Consider the following 27,688-nt stretch of genomic DNA (forward strand, 5'->3'; position numbering starts at 1 on the left):
TGTTTAACATACTTTAATTTGAGAGCATTTGGACAAGTATGAAAATCTAGAGATTTTAATTAAAATGATTAATTAAAATCTAATTAAGGGTTCCATTGGCCTAATTAAGTGTTAAACTTGATATTTGTGATAACTATGACTTATGTTCTAGCATATGTTAATTTGGAACTATTTGATGTTGTTTTAGAAGTTAGGGATTTGATTATCATGATTTAATTAAATTTCACTTTATTGTTCTTATGGCCTAATCGAGTTTTGATGTGGTGTATGTAATGACCATGCTATATTGTTTATCATGTATTAATTGGAGGCCATTTGATTGAGATTTGAAACCTAGGGAATTTAATTAGTTTATTGATTAAATTCCGTTTCTATTGTATTATTGATTAACTCATGTATTTGACATTGATAGCATGTTTAAAGCATGACTTTTGACTTATAATGGATTTATGAGTTATGTTTCAATATTAGATTATATTGTTATAGCGCGTAACGAATCGTGCTCTGAAGATTCGACATGTGATGTTATTATAGTGCGTAACGAGTCGCGCTCTGAAGATTCGACATTGTCATCCAATAGTTGTTGTGGATTTAGAGCATGCATTGTGTTGTTACAACCTACTTGTGCATGAAGGTAGTTTCGTGTACTATTTAATACGTATATAAGTTGTTAACTTATTTATTTTGGAGTTACTTGGGACATTGTTAAGCTATGATGGCTAAGGTTTGGCTCTAGTATGGGGATAAGTGTCCTCTAAGTCAAAAGTTTGCGCGTTGGGTAGGCTGCCTAGGGGTTAGTAGCTCCAAATTAGCCCTATAAAGTTCGCACGTTGGGTAGGCTGCATGGGGGTTAGTAGCTCCAAATTAGCCCTATAAAGTTTGCGCGTTGGGTAGGCTGCCTGGGGGTTAGTAGCTCCAAATTTGCCTTGTCTCAGCAGAAATCCGAGCTGTGATGTCCAAGTCTTCCACTATTTGATTTCGCATTCAATTCCAAGTTGACAACCAATGTTCAATTGTGACTTGTGGTTTTGGTAATTGGCGATTTGATGTTGTTAAGTACATCCATACTAAATTGATATATTTAGTTAATTTCACACTTTTAGATTGCTAGTTGATAACCTAGAGAATCTATGTCTTGACGTGTGGTATTAGATATTCTAATTATGCTAAATTATTAGATTTAGCTGATGTTGCATTTTAGACTTCAAGTTGATAACCTTGAGAACCACTATGTTGTTGCTTTGTGTAAGTATGTTCCTATGTTGTTGCTTTGTGTAAGCATGACCCTATGTTGTTAAAATTGCATAAATGAGGTGATTGATGCTAGAAATGATCTTAGGTAGCTAGGATGCTCCCTGAGTCTCACCTTAACGTAAACGTTAGGTGGAATGAACCACAATAATTAAATCATGTAACTTGTAAAACTTTAGGTCGATGTATGCTCATTTCCTACGAGTAGCTTTATGTTACTCACCCCTACGATACTGGGGCATATTTCAGGTACATGATACAAGATTAGAGATTGCAATTGCTTGAGTGATTTGCTGAGTTGAGCTTCTTTAGAAGCATTCTTGTTCACATGCAGTGTTAGCATGTTCATGATTTGTCTATGAAATGTAATTTTTCTAACTTGGAGGTTTGACATGTCAAATGTTGTAAATGTATTGTAATGAGGCCATAGGCCATTGTAGCACATTTATTTTATCATATGACATATACTTGCATGCTCACTTTGGCAAACAATACCTTCGTTGATGAAACAAAAACTCTAAGTAGCATTTTTAGGGAGTTTTACCCTATTTTGTTTCAAGGGCATTTTGGGTATTTCATAATGTTTTTTTTTTTCATTTTCCCCTACATTTCACGTAGAAAACTCAATTTTGAGGGGGGTTTCTTCTTTGTGTTTTTCCAAAAAACATCATCTTGGCCCTCAAAAATCAATTTTTTTCCAAAAAAATCCTTGCTGCCAGGTTTTGCAAATTTTTAGTATAAATGTAGTTGGTAGTATTCATCGACTTTTTTTGAAAATCGTCACGACCGATCCAAAACTTCCGGAGGTCCTGTGGGTGTATTTTAAGATTGCATTTTCAATTTAGGCAATTTAAAAACCTCCCGAAGCCCTATTTCCAAAACTTGGGCAGTAGCTCGGATTAGTTTTTTTCCTCTTGACCTGATTTTCTTTGGGGCATTCTGAGCATTTTACAATACTTTTTTTTTTTTTTTTTTTTTTTTTTTTTTTTTTTTTTTTGTTTCTGTCCAAGATTGGGGTAGGAAACTTGATTTTAGGGGGGGTTTCTTCTTTGAGTTTTTCCAAAAAAGCCCGTTTAGATGCCCACTTTTTTCTCTCAGTTGCAGCAATGGTGGGTTGTCCTCGTCGGGCCGCCACGACATCATTTTTGTTTTTGACCTTTCTCCCCCGTCCAAACTCCAAATTGAGTAAAAAAATTTTTGAACTTGACTAATTTGACATTGTATTTCCAGCGGTGTGCTCGATAGGACCTGAATCCACTTTTTGCAAAATGACCATTTTGCCCCTAGGTTCTTTTTGTCCGTTTTTGAAACGACACTTCTGCGTTTGTTTCCTTTGGGTTCCGTGACCTAATTGAGGGTCACATTGGTGTCTTAGAGACGTATTGTATCTCTAGAGACCGTTGCTTCACCTTTTGCTTCCTCATTTCGGATCCATTATCGGGTCATCTTTTGGTCATCACTAACGCACCGGGTTTACAAAACTTGGGCCATCACAACATATGTACAAGTTGCATGCACTTATCAAATGTGTAAGAGGGAAGCATAAAAATTGTAGATTAAGGACGCCAAAATGAACAATTTAAAAATAAATAAATAAAAGAATTTTTGGAGTAAGCTTAGAAAGTAGTTCCATAGAAAGCCAACGGACTATTTCTAAGTAATTTCCAATTATTTAAAATTTGCGTTGATTCGCTGAAGTTTTCTTAGGTAGAATATTAATATATATATTAAGTAGAAATATAATGGCTAATAAGTAATATTCACTTAGCAAGTTTATAATTCTATTTTCCAGTTAATGTTTTTAGTAAAGGGGAGTAAAGAAAGGAACCCTCAATAATATAAAATCTTAAAAAATAAATGAGAGGGATGACTCCAAAGAAATAGATGGAAGTATTAAAAGTATTGGAGCTTTGTTTGATACTTTGATGTGAATCTAAAGAACATATGAAGAAATCTTCAGAGTGTAAAGTATTAACAACCATCTACTCTATAAGCTTAAGCTGTTAGAAAGGGAGTAACTTTAATATTTATATCCACCAACACATCCCCTCACGTGTGACCTTCTTTTGGTCCTATACATGCTTTTAAACTTTAATTATCAGGGTGATAGTGAAGTTTGAACTCGAGACCTTTGAATCTGATACATTAATAGTTAATTTCATGTATGTGAGTTAAAAAAACCCCAAGCATTAAGTTCCTCTAAAACCTATCTAACCAAGCAAACTTGTTTTATACATAGACAGTGTTAAGGCTATACAAAAAAAATAAATTCAACCCTCTCTGATAATGTAACGCCCCAAATCCAGGGGTCCGAATAGCTATCCGGGACCTTACCCAAACCCAAGGTCATTTAAGGGCACAAAGATCCTGTTCAAGGTCAATACATGATACATCTGTCATCCCAAGGCTTCTACATGTCAGGTTAAGGCTATACAAAAAAAAAAATATGAAAAAGAAAAGAAAAGAAAAGAATGTAGCTACAAAAGATGACAAAACAGTCCACTCATCCATCTAAACTTGTGGAGGAGCATCATCCACCACCGCTTCCTTCCAGTGACCTGAAAATATTAATGAAGGGGTGAGCACAACGGCTCAGTAGGAGGTGCCTCAGACACACCGATCTTAATGACCTCGTGAAAACAAAAAAAAACATAGAGAATAAGAGTACGGGATTATGCTAGTTTAGAAGGGAAACATAGCAATAACACAGGTAATCCAACCATATATACACAATGCCATGCCAATGGGATGCAATGATATGCAAATGTCGCTCCCCATTTCCAAAAATTTTCTGTTTTTCCATTCCAAAAACCGTTAATGTAACCCGACCCATAACAGCTCTGTAGCGCCACGAGAGAAGGATTGGCTAACTATCCCTAACCACAAGGCAACTCCAGAGCGTCATTTGGGGCCTAAGTAGCTCAGCCACACTAAGGTCCCTCCTTAGTTCCCTCTAGATCACATTAACGCCATGTGCTAGTAGGTAGCTCCTAGGCGCCCGGGTTTTCGCAAACCATATTTTCAAAACTTTTCCCCAAATCAATTTTCTTTTCTTTTCAAAACAACTTTTCCCCTTTCTTTCCCAATGCCATGCATGAATGATTCATGCCTTTTAATGCCATGTCAAGTATACAATTTCACACATTTCATCCATGTCATACTAGCATGCTTTGGAAAAAATTTAGAACATTAAATTTCACATAATCAACCTCACAATCAAAGTATATAAACATTTTAGGCATATGGCAATTTAAATATAGCATACTCTTTCATAAAATATAAACATGTTAAGCATATCATTATTCAAATCAAGCATGTATTTTTCACCACAATTCAAGTAAGCATGTATATCAATTCACTTATCACATAATTACCAATAGCACATTTCACGTATATAAACACTAATTAGCACAATTAAAATATACAAATTAAGCACGCTTTTGACCAAATTAAAAAGGAATAATTCACCAAAATCGAATAAACGGGCCCAATTTTTACTCAAATCCCTGCCTCAAGAAAATAGCAAAAGCCCCAATTTTTACTCAAATCCCGAAATCCAAAGGTGGCCCAAATCGAACTTTTCTCTGATTAAATCGAAGCTCTAATCGTGCTCGTTAACTTTATCCTCAGTGGCAAAGTCAAATTCTCAGTAGAAGAGAGTATATCTTAGCTTTTGTGTGGCAAAAGAAAAAAAGAAAATAAAAAATAGAGAGAGAGAGAAAGAGAGCAACGCAGAAAAGAAGAAGGAGACCATTCCTTCTTCTTTTTTGCGTTGCTCTCTTTCACCATTTGGTCATTAGTTATGACTAAAATAATGGTGGGTCCCACGGGCTTAAAATATCTCCCTTTATCTTATATATATATATATATACATACACTAAACACACCACAACAACACATTTAAACACATAGCCACATAAAAATGCATCAAATAAATATGTATGAAATGCAACGACCCCGAAAAATAATCCCCATGCACAACAAATCCAAGTGCGAGTTCCGCCCGAGACCTCCCGGCCCGAAAAACTGAAAAATGTCAAAATGTCCAACAATGCATTTCTAATAGTCCCAAATCAAAAAAATGCCTCAACCAACTCTCGAACCCACTCGACACACCCCACGGTGCCGAACACACAAAACGAGGTAATAAAAAAATTTTAAAAATTGAAAAATTCTTGAAAAATGGAAAATAAAAAAATGGGAAATATTACAATCTCTCCAACTTACAAGGATTTCATCTCCAAAATCAAGCCACCTCATTGGCAAAGGATAATAGGATACCTTGAGTAGAGTATGTCGCCAAGTACCCTACACCACACATCACTCTGTGGAAGCAAGACTATATGAAGCTTACGTTCCAATGTCATTCGCGATCCGACGCTTATGACCCAACGGGTCCTTGCATTACTGATGACTACCAGTCACCCGCATGCCTCATTCCCAAGACACTAACTGGACACAACAGTACACACTGAACTAGACGAAAAGCTCTCCATCGTCATTTATCCAAATTAAGGACATCATACATTTATTCAAGGAATCTAACAAACACACAAACACATGTCCTCAATTCCAACACTATGACTTCACCTAGATCAAATAAATCAAAACCATTAGAACCACTGTTCCCTCAACATAATCACCAGTCAATAATGTATCCCCAAATGACGATCCTTATCAACCAATCATAAACTCACCTATCTTTAAAGGAGCTCACACAACCCAAATCATCACATTAATCAACTATCTATCTGATATACATTAGATCAAAGACACCATTCAACTTACGATCAAGATTGATCCAAAATCTTAAAACCATGTCAGCATAAACCTCATAAGACCTTTCACCGTAAAACTATTGGATCCCTTACCAGGTAGATCCAACCCGCAACACTCTACACAGTCAACGTAAAACATCTTAAATGCTCACAAGGATATCGGTTGTGAAACCATTCAACACCCCAACGCATGAGCTTGACTCAAAGTCCCTAAGATACATATGAAATCATCCCCGACAAACATTAACCATGCCATACATCACATTGTCACACAGTCCTACAACACTTTGCAAATTGCAAAATTAAGAACTCATCATACATCATTGACTCCCAATATTGAGGATAAACTTTAACTTATGGCCATACAATAAGGAATCAACCACAACTACATCCACAAGCGTGCAAACAAACACCCAATACACAAGTCTCCAAAATATCATTTAAAGTTGAAATAGTCAAACCACTCAAGCTCATTGGACACATAGTTTTGAACCAAATACACTACTACTCACGATAATTCATATCAATTCATAGAAGTAACATCATTCTCCAGAAAAATCCATTCTACACGAACTCATATCCAAATAACATATCTGACTCTAATTTACACGACACACTGCGTCCTGCCCTAATCACCATCCATCAATCACATGAAGCGATCATTGACCTTTGACCCGACATTTTGTTATTGGCGGAACTGACTCAAGAAGAATGGTTGGCCAAGCCATTCCTTTACAGCAGTCCATCCCTAACATCCACGTCGTTCTTGTCTTTAGGTCAGAACTCCAATCATCACTCTCTCACACAACTCATACATACTACGCTTGCAATTCTGCTAATCCTCAAGCTCTTAAGGCCTACAATAAACACGAGGTGTCACAACCCAATGACTACATACACAGGCTCTCAAAACCATACCTGACAACACAACCATCCTACTAGGAAGTTCATCTATGTGAATCATTAAGAGTAAGGACAACTACCACATCCATTTCATAAACTAAAGGACCACTCGTACCTAGCCACCTATACAACCAGACTTCAAGAAAACCTCATGCCTCGTCAACGACTCACAACCTAGACACGAACAGTTCGAAGTTCAGAACAACCGCCACAATAAGGACTTCACTTCCCTTTACGGAAGTACGTCAACCGATCAAATCAAATCCTCACCAGAGGCTCTCAGTAAGCAGGGGACTCTATAGAAGTCCGTTTCATTTGCTAGCACGCACAACTCCTAGCACGCACAACTCCTATATGGAGGAACGAAACCCGCAACAACAACATCCATGTCAAGGTAAAATCAAATGAAAAAAGAAAATAAATCCCACACTCTTATAGAAATTGGTTACCTGAACCTGAGTGTATCCAAGGCTCTACCACATAATACCCATCATGTGTTCAACCGTGGACATCCGTCCTCATGTAAAGTGAAAGTAAAGCACTCTCAAATGAGAAATATAAAGAACTCACGACACGTACACGGAACCCACAACGTATGGAACTATGACTTGCTGATACATGATCTCGTCCCAAACCAACAACCTTATCTCACCTATGCCTATTGAGAATGCCTAAAAAAACCCAGCACCATAGTACTGTGCATGAAATACTAAAAGTGCCAATGTAGGAATAACTGAACCCCACACATGCAACATACACATCGAGTGCTAGAACACCATGTGCCAATAAAATAAAATAATGTAGAATGGAATAAAATAAATGCTCCCACGTAAAGACATTAATGCACACAACAAAACGATGGTAAGGATTAACCAATACTACTCGGGATATCGTATCCTACTCAATCTAAAAAGAAGTTCTCCTTAGAACAACAACCTTATCACGTAAGAACGATGACCTACCGTCAACCCACACTACTACAACTCCCCAAGGTAACCTCAACATCTACATGGTGCACAACATTACGACATTCATCACCATAAACTACCAACTCAACATAATAAGTGGTGCACTTATGTGGCAGGACCATCCTAACCAAGTCCAAGTGAAAATGACAAGTTACAAATGTCACCATAAATGTTAAACCACCTCACAAAATCCACTATGGATGACAGCTAATCTCCACCTCCTACTCGAACACTGGTCACACCCTATACCGACTTACTTCTCAAGACAAGAACTGTAACGACCCGTTTTTCTTTTTCCTCCTTTTCCTTTTTCGGCGATTTTCTTTTTTCGTCTTTTTCCTACTTTTGTCTTTTCCTTATTTCGTCTTTTTCCCGTTTATCGTTTTTCCTTGCAAAACCTCACTTGTTGTGCACGGATTCGATTCCGATTTTGCATCCATTCATGATATTTGATTTCCATGACATTTATATTTTTACTTTTGTAAAAAATACATTTTAGTTGCTTACTTTTTCATAAATGGCATGGATGCATACTTTCTTGTAATTATTCTTTATTTTTGTGGTTTTTGTGTAATTACATAAAGCAATTATTTTTTGTCTTAGGGACCTTTTTGTAATTTAATTTGTAAGATATTTTGAAAAAGGACTTTTTTGCAATTTTTAGAAAATGTGACAAGTGTCACATTCTCATGGTGCCACTTGTTGGCATTGGGGTGGAGTGACTTGGGAGCATAATCTCTTGACACTTGGAGGGTGGAGATTCACCCACTTGTTGGCCTAGGATTGGTGCACTTGTTGGCTTAGATGGTTGACAAGTGTAGACTTAGGATTCAGCTTAGGAAGGAGCCATTGATTTGTGACATGTGTAGGCTCACAATTAAGTCTTGCATTATGTACATGTGAGAGGTAGTGTAAGAGCACATAGTGAGTGGAGGAATACTAGATCCTCTACTCACCATTTTCATCTTGATCTTTTTCATTTTACTTCCTCTCAAAACCCTAATCTAGCCACCATTGGAGAAAAGCTTGGTTAATAGCTTTGACTTCATTTTTGGCCTCCTTCCATTCACCCTAGACTTAAAACCTTGGAACACAAAAGTTTCCCCTCACTCTCCTTTTCATTAACCCTAAACTTGTTTTCCATTTTGAACTTGGTAGCTTAGATTATAGAGATTCAATTATCTATTGAGGTAGGGGTGGTAGTATGTTTATATTTTAAGTGTTTTATAATCATTGGGGTTTAATATATATTGTATACATACTTTTAATATGATAATTTTGCATATTATAGGAAACCCTCACTTCTTGACTTAGGGTTTATTGATTTAAGCATGTATGATATGAATAAACAATGTGTAGAAGGATTATATAATTTAGTAGTATGCTAAATTCTAGTATTTTCACATGTGTAGTGATATAGAACTCTTGTAGAATTATTAATGTTATATACAATTCCTATTGACTTGAATTGCTATATTTATGGTGATGATAATTCTATGATCTTGTTGATGACAATTGTGATTATTTTAGAAGCTTAATACTATAATGTTGTAATCTAGTATATATAGCTTATTGTTGAGGTATGATTTAAATTGATAGGTTGGTGGTATTGTATTGTATAAAATATCATGATGAGGACTTGCCATTTGGTATGCCATTTTAGACTTGGAACCCTAAGACATGATTTGTGTGGTTTCAAAATACTTATGCATGGAAGGTGGTTTATATGCCTTAATTATAGTGTTTGAGTTTTGAACTTGATTGTGATTTTGGATTATCTTGGGACATTGTTATAAGTGATATGGCTAGAGTTTGACTCTAGTGCGGGAGGTATGAGTTCTCCCCAATTGAGATAGTGCGCACTAGGGTGGTCTTCCCAGCAGGTTAATTCTTGGAATAACCATTTTGATCTTGGTTTAGTCCAAGACGTGATGTCAAAGTATTCCACTAATTAATTTCGCATTCTTTTCCCAAGTTGACAACTGATGTTTAATTGTGACTTGTGATTTTGGTTATTGGTGAATTAATGTTGTTAAGTACATTGATATTGTTATTATGTTATGATGGAATCATTACATTAGCTTAAGGTGATCCCTTAGAATACCTTGAACATAGACGTTAAGTGGAATGCTCCCTTGTATTCGTCTATACTGATCTTGCAATGATATTAAAACTTTAGGATATACGCATATGCTTCTTCCTACGAGTAACTTGATTACTCACCTTAGTGGTTTGGGTTGTTTTTCAGGTAAGAAGACTATGTTCTTGGATGCTCATCATCCTTAGTGGCTTATGAGCAATTTGGAACATTTTTGTTTATTGACATACAAGTGTTTAGCATACTTTACTTTTGAAGTTATATTTTGTATACCATGGATGTATGGTATTTTAGAAGCTAATGTGGCTACTTTTATATGTAATGATACCTAAGTACTTACTTTTGATATTACAAGCATGGATGTAATGAGGCCAATGGCCAAGCATGTTCATTTTAGTACTTGTATTCATTTAGTATCAACTTTTGCTTCAAAAAGATATTTAGCCAACTTTGGTGGTTTGACATATGAATTTCTCATACTTAGCATGTATGAGGCCATGAGCTATTGTTTTACATTCAATATTGCATATAAAGCTTGTTGACATGTTCACATACTCAATCTCATTCAAAAATCAGTTTTAAACTTTCATTTTGAACCAAATCATCATGGGATTCAAAGCATAGGTTGAACCCTAACACCTTTGGCATATAGTAGGTCATATAGCAGCATTTTGAGGTGTTCTGGTTGACTAAAACTCTATTTCGGTTGACCGATAGATTTTGGTAGCTTCATTGTACAGTAATTCATCAATTACAGTAGCCATTTTCAGTTTTCAGGGCCATTTTGGTCGATTGATGGCCTATTTCGGTCGACCGATGGTTCAATTTGGTCTACCGAACCAAACTCATTTTAAAAATTAGGATTCTAGTAAGTATTTGTGAGTTTCAATCGACCAAAACTCTATTTCGGTCGACCAAAATAGCTTTAACATGCACAGCTTCTCTGTTGTGTTTCAGCACTGAAGTTCCAACTTTAAAAGGTCATAACTCATTCATTCCTAATCCAAATAGGGTGATTCTTGAGCCTAAACTCAAGGATTTTGAGTTAGATTTCCAATGGTACCAATTCAATTCTGAGATTCCAATCATAGTGGGAGTTATTCATGTTTTAGTGAGGTAGTATCAGTTTTCACTTTAACCGGGAAAGGGGCATTTTGTGGGATTTTTGTCCAAAGTTCTTAGAACCTCTTGGAATGTTGTGAAATGATCAGATTAGGTTGTATTCACCTTATTTGACTTGTTTAGAGTCAATTTTCTCCTTTTATTTGTGAATTGACCATTTTGCCCTTCACTATCGGATTTTGCCCGTTTTGACTCTAGTTTCATCTTTTACTCTCTTTAACTTCCGTGACCTCATGGAATGTCACATTGATGTCTTAGAGATGGTTTATATCTCAAAGGACTATGGTTTCATCTTTTACTTTCGCATTTCAAATCCGTTATCAGGTTAACTTTTGTGTCATCACTAACTCACCGAGTTGAAAAACTTAGGCAGTCACAAGAACCTCACGTCCTAACACCTCCATCATCTTCTTTTCTAGAATAATTGCAAAAACTCTAATATCCTATAAACAATGAGTTTCTACTCGCAAACTAAATCCTCAATGCAAAACTTCACATTCCTATACCTCTATTAACATCTCTCCCGAAATGACTGCACAACCCTCTCACTTCATGAAAAGAACAAATCACTATTAGTCAACATCTCTTTTAATCATTCAAGATGATACTAACTCAACATGAGAGTACGGACCTCTCTCGATTCACCACACCAAGGTCAACAACCCACTACGAGGATAAAATCCTACGTGGCAATACTACGCTAACAACCCTGAGAAGAAAACAACGTCCTGACCAATGGTTAACTACTCAAACCATATCCCAATGTCTACTCTAAAATAATGATTACATACTGGACACTCGAGTCATACTATTTAAACAATATACTCAACCAAACAGAAGAACCCATATCGTTAATGATCCCATCACTATCTCTTCCCGATTAATCACTTCGAATATCGTCCATTACAATGGAATGTCCACATCAATTTCATTTGGCTTATCCGCTCGTAGTTCACCTAGTGTGGTAGCCCCCTAGTGCCACCTGCACACGCTTACGCATATCCATTTACTAGGCCACAAAATAAATAAATCAATTAGGATAGGCCACCAAGCCAAGAGGTCACTCCTCATCTTATCTCAATACAATCTATGGATTAACACTATGTGATCATTATAAAACATCACCTCACCTGGCTCCCATTCCTAGAGCATGAAGAAAAAGATCTAACTCATCTCTCTTATAGCATACTTAAAGTTAAACTTAACCCAAAACCTCCTATCTTCCGAGATAAAAATCTAAGGGAAGCGTTGTGTTCTAATTCTGACACGGCCATGAGTAGTAGAAACCTACACTCCTCAACCATACACTATTCTCGACAATCAATAGCGTGCCACAAGTACCATATACCTATGTTACCCGGACTCGAGTATGGGTGTTGGACACGGGTACTTGTCTAGAGGTCGAATCCATCTATCTATCAAATTATCGGAAATTGGGACATAAATTTAAATTGTCCAAAAATCAGACACAGACACTTGGACACTACATGCAAATTTTTCTCACAACGTTAAAATGCACATTATACTTTTTTCTTATTCCATAGTTTGAAAAGAGAATGAATTTGTAAGTTAACTGTGAAACTAACTAGGTAAATAGGTTAAAAAAAATTTTGAGATCCTTTAAAAAGTAAAAGTAGTATATATAATATATATAGATGGTGGGTGATGCGTCTCTTAGTGCGCATCAATAATAAACCACTACACTAGAGCACAAATTCCTAAGAAATCGGCTAAGTAGGGGTATCAATCCACGAAGATTACAAAACTTATGGCAATCAAGTTTCAAAGATTAATTTCTTACTTGTTAATGTCACAAAACATGGTTGATTTGTTTGTTTGTTTGTCATTTACATAAGATTAAAATAAATTAAATTGAATTTAAAGAATAATAAAAGGGAGGCTAGGGAATTGAGTTCACCATGACCGCGTAATCATGCATGCTCATAAGTAACTTGGGGATACAATTACGTGTGATATGAAAAGTGTAGAAATATAAAAGAACTACAACAATTGTCAAGAAAATCATGTAATTTAAGACTATACATAACCCATCTGCGGTTGGCATGGCTCATCCACCTAAATTAGGGTGTGGTATAAGCCATCTTCCCTAGGCATAGCCTATCAAAATCTTAACATTACAAGTTTAGTACATGAAATCAATCCTCTGGCATAGACTATCTTTGGTTGGCATAGACCATCTACCTAACTACTTTAATCTAAGGGTATAGCATGGTCCATCTTCCCTTGGCATAACCTATCTAAATTTTTGTATAACATGCCAATAATCCCATTTCATGAATATAAATCTTCATTGTCACATATGAAAATACTAATTGTATAAGCATATAATCATGCTTTCGAAGACAATTACTTAATCGAGGCTACCTCAATCCTCTAGAAGGGGATTTAGCTCATCCTGGTGGTGGTAGGAACTTCGATGGTTGAAGAGGAAGACTTTACCTTCGTTATCGGGTCAGTTTTCGGGTTTCTCGCTGATGCACTGGGTTTTGTAAATTCGGGCCGTCACACCAACCATATGGACAAAGTGCTCTAAGTGTTGTGTGCATGGTAAGGCATTTAAATTTTTTTTTTTTTTTTTTACCTAAACAATTTTAGATTCATTATGCAATGATTTCCTTATTGTTCTAGGCAAAGTGTCATAAGACTCAGAAATCCTAATCCTCTTCTTCTTTAAATTTAAACTTTCTATATTTTTCGATTTCCTCCCAAGTTCAATTTTTCTTTTCTGACACTTATACTTGATATACCCTTTTTCTCCATAAAAATGACATGTTGAAATAAATTTAGGAGAACTAGAGATAACACAAGGTTTGGTTTCAACTTTCACAAAAATATCATTATATTTTTTAAAATACAAATCCTTTGAAGTTGATACCAATTCTTTATAACTACTAATATTCTCAACTATTTTCAACTTATCAATTTTGCAAGTGTCACTATCAACTTTCTGAAAAGACTGTTTTGATTTAACAAATTCACTACTCAAATTATCAATTTTAAGTTCAAGTGATTTATTAAACAAATTTACCTCCTTAAGTTCCTTTTCCAGAAAAACAATCTTATAAAGAAGATTCAAATTTTATGGCCAATTTCTTCCAAATTTTTATTAGAGACAAAAACTTCAAACTTATATCTTTATCAAGTTCCGCAAGATTCAATTTATCTAACAAACTTTCAAAATCCTTTTTAAACTTATACCATTCAATTTGCATGCTTATGACAGAATAAAAAAAGGAGGTAAAGACAACACATCAACAAAAGATGAATTTTCAGACATGATGCAAAAATCAACACTAAATCAACAAATATGATCTACTCAGTATATCGAGTATCCCACTTTGATACTAATTGTGAAAACAGTGTTAACGCAGGGTGCGAAAGCTATTAGTTGATTTTAATTGTGATTAACTCCTTTAATGACCTAGATCTGATTATTAGGTCAACTTGCTCAATTTATAATTGATTAAATTATCTGATCAATTAATTATCAACAATCATAAATATAAATACCGAAAAGTAAAGTAAGGTTAGAGAGATTGCATCAGGATTTTTAGCGAGGAAATCTCAGTTGATAAAATATGTCAACTGTTTGGATGGGAAAAACCTCATGGACTATGCAGTCCAAAGTAAACCGATCCACTATATTTGAGTCAAAGTACACTGAACTTTGACTCTGGCTCACACCCTATGATTCTACCAAACGCCAATTGTTGACAATTCTCTGGCTTTGTGATATCCCATCCAACAGCAACTTAACCTCAAGCTTATGCTTGATATCTATAGAAGAGTAGCAGGTAGATTAGACAACACTCCTTGAATGCTTCAACCCTTTCAAAGTGTGATCGCTTTTACTTCTGTTCTTCAAGATCTGAACTTGATGTAGAAGAATTAAAACCTGCTTTTTCTCGGAATCCCTGAATCTTCAATATAGCTCCAATTCCGATGAGATAGAGAACAACACTACTAATCACTCATGACCATATGTGTGTACTCTCAAAAATACATTTAGAATAATAAGATTAGATTTTCTAAATTTTCTCTCTCTAAAGGCTTTTCTCAAAATATAGAATTGATGTTCTTTAAAGCTATGAATAAACCTAGATGACTATCAAGGTTTATATAGAGTTTAGAATGTCCTAATCCCTCTAAAAATATAGAAAATTTTGTGCATAGGACTTGGAAAGAAGTTAGGATGAAAAAAGAAACAATTAGGAAAAGAAAACTGAAATTCTGATGCTGCCAGGACTTTTTTGAACCAATTCAAGGATGCTGAACCGGTTCAAGGAGGCTAGAGAATTTTTTTGAAGAGCCCCTTTGAATCTTGAACCAATTTAATGGTGCTAAACCGGTTCAAGATGGCCAGTCCTGAAGTTTTCTCTATTCTGCTGATGTTGAACCTGTTCCTTAAATCTTGAACCAGTTCAAGATGGACAAAATGTATTTCTTCCCAGAAAAACTTCTAAACTCTTTCTAAGTGTTCTCACTACCTCTCAAAACTTCCTAAAGACTTGTTCTCATTATCCTGGAGTGTAGTATATCATGAACACTTGAAATTCTTCAAATCTGCATCCAATCTTCAATCTTTGAAATTTTGAACCGAAAAATTAAAACTTGATCGAACTTGTTTTGACAATGAAATTAGCCAATTACAAAATATATATCTCACAGTCTCCACCCATAAAGAGTTGAAAATAGGGATAGACAAGGATATTTTGATATCCCTGAATTTGTATTATAGGGTCTCCACCCACAAAGGGTTGAAAATGACTGATAAAGGGAACATGAGCATTATGGTGCTTATAGTTGAGTATTATAGGGTCTCCACCCAGTTTTGTGATTCAAGTAAATCAAATGTAGCCCATGGTGTGTGTCCTAGAGTTATGCTATTGTTGGAGGGAGGATTGAAGATGAAGGTTATTGGATCCTAAGATGAAATTTTATTTATTTAGAAGATGTTTCCAAATTACCTATTGTGATCCCTTTAGTGCACAGCTAGGTGAGTTCCCAGGAAGAATGGGCAAAATCATTACAATCTTGCTTAAAGACCTAATCCCCTCTAGACGACATAATCGCCTATTTGTGTCGACACTGTTCTAGACGTTGTATGATCAAGACATACATCAGTGGTGACAATGGTCCTAAGCTGGTGTAAACCTTTCATGTTTGAGATGAAATGATTCCGCATAATTTGGGTTTTCTATTTAAAGATATAATTAAATAACGTTTCCAAATTATCAATCAATGTTCCAATGACATATAACCAGTAAGCTCCCAGGAAGATGAAGGGGTCACATCGATCCCACTTAAAAACCATAAACCTTGGGCCAATAAACCCATTGACAGAGTTTTGCTATATATTGTATTGTCATTAGACTCATTGATGGACAACGGTTATCCATTCATGCTGGGTATCTCCAAATAAGGGACAATTTTGAGAACTTATGTGCTCTCTGAATGTGTGCATGTGTGTATATGTTTGTGCTTGTGCTTGTTTTTGGAAAATGATAATGGTTTGTTTTAGAGATTGATTTGATTGTTGGTTTAGATTAATTGGTTGATTTAGATTGGAAATGAATGTGTCCGGTACGTTTTAGTTAGTGCGACTTGAACTTGAAATGGTCATTTTATTTTACAGATTATTTTATTGACTTGAAAAATGTGTACTTCACTTGAAGGGGTATTTGGTAACCCAAATAGAGCCAAAATGGTCACTTTGTTTTGAAAAATGTTTTTGTACCAAAAGTGGCCGACAATGACCACTTAATTTGGTAAGAAAATGATTTTTGGTGCCAAAAAACAAAAAATGGTCACTTACTTAAAAGTGGATTTTTGAAGTAACAAAAGTGACAAAAAATGACCACTCTCACATGAAAATGGTTTTCGACGCCAAAAAGGGAAAAAATGACCACTTACTTAAAAGTGGGTTTTTAAACGACCAAAATGACCATTTTAGCTAAAACAGGTTTTTAAAGTGTCGAAAACCAACAAAAATGATCTTTTTAAAATGAAATTACCATTTTCAAGTTGAAGCTAGGTTTGATGTCAAAAAAGGTCAGAAGTGACCAAGATGGTGGTTTTGTAAAGAAAAGGGTAGAAAATGTCTAGCTTGATGGTTAATGCATGTGTAAGGTGTAAAAATGCCATCGGTGGTGGTTCCAAATCCAGTAAAGCTACTGGTACATCCCGTGAAGGGTTAACACTTTGGTTAGCCTCTGAGAGGTCATAGTAACCTCACAAGAACCACCTTTTACGTGTATAAGGCCGATTATAGCAATGGTAAGGCAAGAATGTCATCTCGTTGGTATAAAACACGCATGTGCTCTTGTGTGTGTTTATTTCACATTAAAACTAAGTAAAGAACTTAAAGAATGTAAATATGGACAAAATAAGCAAATATAGAAGCAAAGAGAGCAAATGATGAACAAATATATGAAAAGTAAGCAAAATAGATGGAAAAAGAGAAAAGGAAGATATTTTTACCACACTTTGCTCAAGCTTGCTCCTTTGGTTGTGTTTTTTACTCCTTCCGTCAAGCTTTTGATAATCAATGGACCTTTCTCTCAAAGTGTATAGAGAGAGAGGAAGAAGATGAAAAGAGGTGTGTGGTTGTGTTATAGAGATTTGGTGCATGTTCTTAGTGTTTGTGTGTGTGTATATATCTAGAAAGGGGATTTCTAGAGAGAGATATAGAGTTTTCCATAACGTAAAAACTTTTCTAAATTGTGAACCCTTAAAAATGAAGAAATGTAGGTCTATTTATAGACAAATGAGGGACTAAACTCTAATTTTCAAAGGGCTAAAAAGCAATCTGAAGACGGCTAAAATGCAATTTCCTTGGACCAAAGTGTAATTTTCAAAAGAGTGCATAAAGATCCCAAGGTGGAGAGCTATTTTAGGAAAATGAGGGACTAGTGGAGGGAGGAGTGTGATACCCCTCAATTCTAGAGCCATAGGTGATCAAGTCCGAGCACAGATCCGAGGGATACCAAACAATTAAGTATGTAAATGAATACATAATACAAAGGAAATAACTAAGAATAAATAAAATAGCAGAAAAAGAAAACTAAATAATAAATCCTCCAAATGAATTATCCAAAACCTTAAATTATTATTACAACTCGGGAATCCATCTAGTGGACCCCTAATGATATTCCAACTGAAACAACTTAAAATAATCAAAATCTGAAACTAAAACTAAAACATAAAGAGAGTCTTACATAAAACCGGAAGAATGATGTGGACTGTCTTTGCTCAGCAACAAACTCTATGTCTGGAATTGACGATCACCTAAAAAATAATAATAGTGGGTTAGGACCACGAAGAAGTTCTTTCTACGACAACCTAAACAGAAACCAGAGAAACTATACATCTATAGCCAACCCACGTAATAGCTAAGTAGTTCGTATATATATATATAGATACACACTAAAGGAACCTTACTAAACTATAAAGTTGTCTCAACATGAATAGTAGGCAACATGCAAAACGCACATAAAGTGAGCATAAGTACCTAGACCTACCAGGGAAACAACTACACTATATCTAGCTACACATCCCTTGCAATATACGCCACCCTAACCATGATCATGAGACTCAAGCTCATATCATGGCATATGTCTATATATATATATATTTTTATATATCCAATCTAAATTAATCCACTATGTATCATCCAATTGGTTCAGTTGACCTGACACAAATATAAGTAGGACTTAATATTTTAGTTAATCCGTTCCCTTATAAAATAGGTAGGACTTAACTAATAAGTTAATCAATCCCTAGAGTGCCACCATCCCATACTGGTGCACTAAATCCACACAATCCAAGTGTTGATGTAACAATTTCAGAAGTACATCAAATAATCCAGAGTTAAATATAATAATATTATATCATGCTATCACAAAAAAAGAACAGCTTATAATTTATTTAAATTTTCTACTTCATACATCCTACACATACTGAATCTTAATCAGATTGACATTTTACTACACAATCACTTAAGCATTCTCCATATACCATTCATGCTATACATTTAATCTTAACTGTTAAAACCAATTAAAGGTTAAGTCCATTCATTCCTCAAAGAATCAAATAGCATGTGTTAATAAATTTTAGTTTGTTTAAAATTTATTTAATCTCATTCCTAGTCCTTATTTGATTTTTAGGACCCCTCAATTCCAATATAAAAATAATACAACGCTGTTTCTGAGACTTCTCCAGGTAAGGCTCGAGCCTTTATCCCAATTACTCGAGCACCCTGTTTCAGGCTCGAGCATCCTACTTCAGGCTCGAGCTTTTCACCCAATTGCTCAAGCTTTCCTTCTTAGGCTTAAGCTTTACAACCAATTGCTTGAGCTTTTCCTTCTCAGGCTCGAGCTTTTCATCGAAGGCTCGAGCTTTGCCCCCAAGGCTCGAGCACTGTAACAGCGGTCCGAGCACTGTTATGCGAATCAACCCAGAACTTCAGTGCGCATTCATTCTTTATTTGTTTCAGGAATCCTAGGCATGTTTCTACGTTCCATTAATATACAAATATGAACATACATTATGTACAACATGTAACAAAATATAAATTAATCCAATCAAATTATAAATTTATTAATTTATACACAAGAACAACCATGAACAAAATAATTTATAAAACCTAGTTCTAGATTAATTAAAACATGAATTCTAATTTCAATTATTCTTTAAACATCCCTAAAGTTATACTAGAGATATATAGATTACAGATTTAAGAGAGAAGCGTAGAACAAAGAACTTGCCTTTAGGATTTGATAAAACTCTAGCATCCTTCTTCTTCTTCCTCTTCCTCCTTCCTCCTTCTCTCTCTCTCTAAAATATACGTGATATAATTCTAACCCCTTTTTCCAACCCTATAGTTATATATTTATAGGCTACATATAAACCATATTCCTTTTTCCCAATCCACATCCAATTAATAAAGAAAAATAAAATTAAAACACTGAAAAGGTAACTAAAAAAATATAAGTTACGTATAATCTATGTATATTATTTTTATCTAAACAAAATGAAAACATTAGATTATCTCCAAAGGACTTTCCTTAAATAACATATACATACATATTCACTATCCATGGGTAATTATCCGTACCCAATAAACCCCTTATCCAAGTAGTCCATGGAACCCAATTGGTTGGCCCATGACTACTATCCATAACCATAAAAATTTAAAATGAAAAAGAAATAAAATAAATAAAAAAATAAATAAATAAAACAACCATTTTATTACAAGAAAATGCCTAACATTTAAGAACACAAATACACATTAACTAACACATAATTCAACTGAACAGGTATTTCAAATAAATACATAATCAATTAATTCATATAAACAATTAACAAATAGCCAAGAAATCAATTAAAGAATTAAAAACACAATTAAAACAATTAATAAAATACCAAGACTATACTTTTAAAATTAGGGGTATTACAAGGAGATTCAATTTGGGAAAAGCAGCAAATTGGCGTGTGAATTCACTGCCAATTTTCTATATTATTTCCACTTTTTGACTTTTCTCTCTCCTATAAATTCCCTAATTTACCCTTTCTTTTCCAGAAATTACATTTTGATGCCATTTTTAAATTTATGATCACTTTCAGGGATTTTTGACTTCATAGTGACCTCATACATCTGATGTGCACATATTTTTTTCCTGTAGTGAAATCCGGAATCTCCTACACAGTGCTGATATGGCAATTTTGCCCATGGCAGTTGAAATTAGGTTAAAGTGGCCCCGGACCAGAACATAGCTAATATTATAATGGTTTCTAAGGTTTTTGGACCTTTAGAATCTAATGTTGATATTGGTTTGTCCATATGACTTTTCGTTGGAAAAGTCAAACCTTGGAGTTGACCGTTTAGTCTCTACCGTAGAGACTTGGTCAAAGGTGGACCTGGGCTGGAAGGTACACAATATTACTATGATTTTTAAGGTTTTTGGAACTTTTAAGCATAATGGTAAGGTTTGTGGGTGAGTTTGACCATCGGCGTGAAAAGTCAAACTTGGGGTTAACCACTTGGGCCTTGCCGAAGGTTTTGGTCAAAGTGAGTGATAGAGAAGGGTAGAGACCTCAAGGAGAGATGTCTTTGGATGTGATGGTGAAGTCCCTTTTTCGTTCTAAAAATTAGATCACGGGTAGAGGTGGCAAATTACAACATGACACGACAACACGACACGAGTTAAAAGGGTTTGGGTTTGGCATAAACGGGTTTGGGTCATAAAAAGGTCAACACGATTAACCCATTTACTTAACCGTGTGGGATTAGGGTTGAGGAGTTCAACCTGTGTAGCTCATTTATGACCCATTTAACTCAACATGTTATAATCGTAAATATGACCTATGTAATATGTTACCTATTTAAACCCAATTACTATGGATAGTTAAGTCATTTCAACATAAACCTTGTCTATGCCTTATGATATTTGGGTTAATTGTGACAATTTATTTCTATTATTTAGTATTTAGTCAAATATTAAATGTCTCATTTTGATAAACAGGTTATTAAATGAGTTAATACGTTTATCTATTTAATAAACGGGCTGGGTTAGTGTTAAGGGTTTTTGACACGGTTATTAAATGGGTTGGGTTTGGGTTTACCTATTTAGTATAATACCCTTACATTGACACAACACGATTATGACCCGCGAACACGAATTGCCACCCCTAGGTTGCAATGTAAAATCCCAATTTTGCCCTTTTCGGGGAATTGGTGATCAGGTGCCGGGAAGTCTAATATCCTAAGTATGATGGTTAAGTCTAATATCTAATCAGACAATCGGATTCTTTGTTTTTGATTTTCTATCATAAGCAAGCCCTATTGAAAAATGGTCTCGGGAGATAGAAACGTCGTTCCTTCTTATAGTCTGGGTCGTTGGTATACTAAAAGGGGAGGTCAAAAGTGAGGTGTCTACAAGTAATATTTCTACAGCTCTACCTATGGAATAATTATTTGCTCCCCTTTTTTTAATTGCAATTTCAACTCATATTACCATACGTATCATAGTATAGCCATATTACTTGAGTCAAAACTAGGAAGGTAGTGACCATAACGTGATTTATGTTCTTTAACTTCTTGTCTTTATATAGCTATTACTCAGATAAAAGTTCAATTTTGATTGTTATTGAAAAAAAGAAAAAAAGAAAAAATAAAAGAGATGATTTACTTGGTCTATTTATGTTGAGGGCAGGCAACATGTTTATTGTGTTTCTATAACTAGGTTATATAATGGAATGATCATTTGGAAAGTGGGCTCATGATATGCTTGAACTTAAAATGGGATTGAGCAAAGATGTGGCAAATCGGTTATAGGACCATTACATTTTATAAATGAAATATATGTATACTACTCTGTTTGTCTCAAAAAACGTTTCATACTTTTTTTTGGTCAGTCCCAAAATAATTGTCGACTTTTCTTTTTCAAACAATATAATTAATATCTTTCTATATATGTCCTTTGAGTTTAAAATTTTAAACTTTAATTTTTAAAACTTAAAAGGGCAAGTTAGTAACTTTTCAGGGAGACAATGCATGTCACACATGTCCCCTTAAAAATTACTACTCTCCAAAAACAACACTTAAATTGTGAAGGAGGGAGTACTATATTGATGGTCCAATACTCTTATAAAATAAAAAATAAGAGATATATATATATATATATATATATATATATATATATTGTATTGTAAGAATTTGTATAATATAATAACAATAACACCAATGACAATAATAAATATTTCATTTACTCATGGGATAGCAAATGAAATGAAAGTATTCATAGAAGTCTCTAATAAAAAATTTCTTTAGTAAACTAGCTTAGTGGAGACTCATTTCTTAAATTAGCCAAGCTTGAACAATAGTAAGTTTGACTCCTGAGAATGTGTTTTAACAAGTTACATATCTATTAATGAAAAATGCAAAATAATAAAAATGTATCAGTAACAAAAGAAAATAAAAAGATAGAAAAATACTCCGTAATATAGTTCTATATGCCTCAGTCACAAATCATTTTTTTTCTTTTAAATTAGCTAAGCTTGAACAATAGGGAGTTCACAAATTGAGCTCGAGTCAACTTATGAACAAATCTTTTCATTTCAGAATTGAACTTACTGTGAGCCTAACAACCCCAACTAAGCCCAAACATATAGGAAAAATGCCCACACAATCTCAAATTCTACTAGATTCAATTTATTTGCAATCATCCTTTTATTTTTACATAGAAGAAAAAGAAAAACATAAACTATCACTTATTTTTGAAGAGCTTCTAATGTGAAAAGAGACAAGATTGTTTGGGATCCTTCCATGCGAGCATCTAATCAATGGTTTGTTTTTATGACACGGTTGAAAATTTTGTCTCATATATGAAGGGCATGTTTGGTGTTTTGAAAGTTTCATTAAATCATTGAGTTTGATTAAATCCATGGAATAGCTTCCCGTGATTTGAAAAAAAAAAAAAAAATACTATTCTAAGAGCCAAAGATCTTTTTTCTAAAAAAAATAAAAAATCTAACCAAACGCTGTGCAAAACATTCTTTTAAGTCTAAAAGATCAAATAATATTCGAAAAACCAATCCAAACGGACACTTACTATTCAATGTCTGGACATCTCGTAAAAGTATGTGCAACGTTGCTTTAAAACATTGCGTCAAGCAGGGGAAAATGATTGAAGATGGCTAATATCTGACAAAGTTAATTAGAAGGTTAACAAATATAAAAGGCCAGTATTGAGAGTAATATAATATCCATCCCAATTGTTCCAAGGCAAAAGTGCACAATCCAACCTCACGTTCAATATATGGTTGAAATGGCAATCGCTAAAAGTTACTGTCTTTTCAAGTATTTTGAATACACATCTATTTGTGAAGAGTTGCACATAATAATGAATAAACACATTTATTCTTAAAATAAGTGTATGCTCAATGCTGACTTTTGAATTCAAAAATAGGATACTTGTAACATAATTATTATTATTCTTCTCTGCTCAATTATATTCTTTCAGTCAAGTTATAAACAGCTTCAAGGAGTGTTCAAAGGGAATACTTCAGTATTGTTAACTGCAAATCCCGACTTTGTTGTATCATGGAAATATTTTGCTAAGGAACCCGATAGCAAAATCAATTAGAATAAAGGCAAATAGCACCTCAAGGAAAGAGACTATTGTGAGTCGTACGCAGCGTAATATATTTTGGAAAGTATTAGATTTTGTAAAACAAATCAGTACCGTTATTAACTTTACTTATTCTAGCAATTAATCACATGCCAATAAAATAAAATAAAGTATAAAGTTAGAGATGACACCAGGATTTTAGCTAGGAAACCCAGTTAATAAAATACGTCAACTGTTATGGGAAAAGCCTCGTGGACTTGTGCAGTCCAAAGTAAACCAATCCATTGTGCTTGAAACAAAGTATACCGATGGCTCACACCCAATTGTTCTACCCAACACCAACTGCTGACGATCCTATGGCTTTACAACTCCCCATTCAATAGCAACTTGACCTCAGGCTTACACTCGATATTCGTAGAAGAGTAGCAGGTAGATCAGAAAGCACTCCACGGATGCTCCAACCCTTTCAAAGTGTGATTGCGTTTACTTTTCTTCTTCAATCGTCTGAATGATAGATTTTCTTCGTCTGATGATGTTAATACGACTATATGATCATGATCAGGATTTGAACACTACAACTCCAAACTCACTATGTGATTAAGTGTATGTGTTCTAGAAAGATATCAGAAAAATCAATTCTGATTTTCTGCAAAAATAATCTTCCTAAGGCTTTGAATAGTATCTGAATAATAATGTAAAAGCCATAATTAAACCAATATATATGACATGGTTTATATAGAGTATTGAATGACCTAGTCCCTCTGAAAAATAAGGTAAAATTCGTGCATAGGATTCGGTACAATTCTAGACTGACTGGGAAACAATTCAGAATAAGGAAACTGAAGTCGTATAGCAAACAGGACTTCTTGAACCGGTTCAAAGAGGCTGAACTGGTTCAAGTTTAGCAGAGACTTTTTGAAGCCAAACTTGAGCATCTTAAACCGGTTCAAGGTTGGCAGACTTGAATTTTTGGTTCCTTCAGCCTATATTCATTCTACGGTAAGTTCCGACCAAAATGGTAGGTGTAGAATGTGTCCAACTTTGTTTAGAATCCTTCCTAAAGTGGTGTTCTTACCTTGTTCTTCAAAAATCTTCGACTATGGTAAGTTTGAACGCCTTCCCAGTTCTGTAGTCCTGTCGAACTTGATAACTTATAGAACAAGTAATTTGAATTACAACTCAACTTGGACTAGTTATGTCTACGATAATTGCCAAAAATAAATTAATATTTCATAATGTCCCCATTTGGCAATTTCGTGACAAAACCCTAAAAATTATATTTGCAATCCACCCAAAGCAGAAAAGTAAATTACATTCATTGTTAAAAGGCAAAAATTAGACATATGACATATGACCACCATTCTTCTTGGATACAAGACTTGACCTGATTCCTGCACACTATCAAGCAATAACTACCAGTGAAGTTTAATAAATAAAAATTTATAAAAACTCCTCCTTAAGTATATATCCAAAAAAAAAAAAAATTTGAGTATCTATTATCTGTTCTCTCCCCCTTAATATCATACTGTGTTATCTCCCCTTTTTTTGTAACAAATTGACAAAGGACAGTAGATATACATGAAAAAGCATATTCCAAATAAGCATATTGAAAGCATATTCCAGGAATATCCAAAAATAAAGATAAGATGTGTAATAATTAAACAAAACATGATGTCATAATGTATGAGAAAATAACATAAAAAGCAACATCATTTTCCTTCAACCACTTAGAAACAATAAACATCATCTTTAGTCTTCACCACTCTCCTCCTCATCCTCATCTGTATACTCATCCCCTTCCTTATCTTCTTCCTCATCTTTAGCTCTCAGAGATGGATTTAGAGGTATAGGCCTGTAGACATCCTCATCTGGAACTCCTGATGGCTGTCCTCTCAGCTAAGTCATCCGTAGTTTGAGATCTCGGATCTCAACCATCATCCTATTAAACAACGCATTCTTGTGAAATTTCCTTTTGGAGGAAATAGCTGAATAATCTCTGAAATCTGTGATGACCCTTCATCAACAGTTCTCCTAGCTCTTCTAGCATTCTCCCGAGTAGTCTTTGACTTGTTTAAAGCACGAGGATCCAATTCAGTCATGATAGGCTTATGGTAAGCCCTTGGAGGAATCTACAGATTCTTCTGTTTAAGAATTTCCATGATAATCATTGGAAACAGAGAAGAATACTTGCGAGAATTTTTCTTATAATGAGGTATCATAAGCTGCATAATAGATTCTGTAAGCAGTATAGTCTCATTATTAGCAAGAAAATAAAGCACTTGTGCTTGCTCAAGAGGTAGTTCATCCTTCTTTCCAAGTAGCCCAGATTAGCCATAGCAAACAAGTTGAAGAAAGTAGCTTTATCTGTCAGAAATCGAGCTGGAATACTATCTTGGTTCAAATTTAAGTTTGGCACACATATCTTTGGAACATTCTGGGAAACAGCAGAACCCATGACTATTAAAGGTAAAGTATGTCCACACAAATGCCGACTGTCTTGAATACAAAGGATAGTCTCAATATCCTCATTTTCGACAATATAATCAACTCCAAATAGGGAGACAGCGAAGTAAGTGTCATGAACTTCACATATATTAGCATAGAAATAGCTAATCATATCGGAACAATAAATGCCTTTGCTAAGCTTAGTGAAGTAAAGCCAATTATTCAATTTGATGTAGTTCACTAGCTTACACCTTACTGTGTCTTAGAGTTTCTGAAGATTAACATTACTCTCTGTCTTTATTGGACCATCCCGGTAAACAGTGAGATACACCTTCCAAGCTTCTTCATTGTAAAAATGGGACTCATCAAATTCAATCTTATAAGTGCTAGAAACTAATGGATATCTCATTGGAGCCATGCTAGGAGCTTGTGAACCACTTTGAGGTTCTTGGATGGAGATGCCGGTTCGGGACCTTTTTGGTGGTCTTGATTTGCATTTCCTTTTCCTTTTGCTTCTTTAGACAATTTAGGAGCCATATTCTTTAGAAAATTCTTCACTTTGAAACTTGTAACTCTTTTAGGAATTTTATCAAACACTTGGTGTGCAACCTCAAAAGTGTTGATAGAATAGCTTGATGTTTTCTTCAATTTACCCAAAAATCAATCAACAGTTGGAAACATGTATTCCCCAAGCATAATGAAGCTTCAATTGCTTCAATCAACCAACAACTTAACCAATCCTCTAAGATTTTAATCCCAAACTCCACAAAACCCATTGAAACCCATTTTTTTTTTTTTTAATTTCAATTTTTCACATAATTTCTTCAATCTTTGATTTCAATCTCCAATGCATGTAATGCTCAATATTATTGCATGGAATGATGCCAAAGATGTAATATGATGTGTATGGATATATATATGTGTGAGTTGTGAATTGATATGGAGTAAGGGAGGGCAAGAAAGATGAAGAGA

The 27,688-nt window shown here is 34.7% G+C and overlaps 1 pseudogene; it reads right to left on the minus strand.

Annotated features, from left to right (window-relative positions):
* Positions 1-27,688, minus strand: part of LOC132313799 (heat shock protein 82-like) — a 56,091-nt pseudogene that overhangs the window by 21,841 nt on the left and 6,562 nt on the right.

Source organism: Cornus florida, unplaced genomic scaffold, assembly GCF_030987335.1.
Source record: "Cornus florida cultivar Cherokee Brave unplaced genomic scaffold, ASM3098733v1 CherokeeBrave_3.0.0_Hap2_Chr06, whole genome shotgun sequence".
In the NCBI taxonomy this organism is placed as follows: Eukaryota; Viridiplantae; Streptophyta; class Magnoliopsida; order Cornales; family Cornaceae; genus Cornus; species Cornus florida.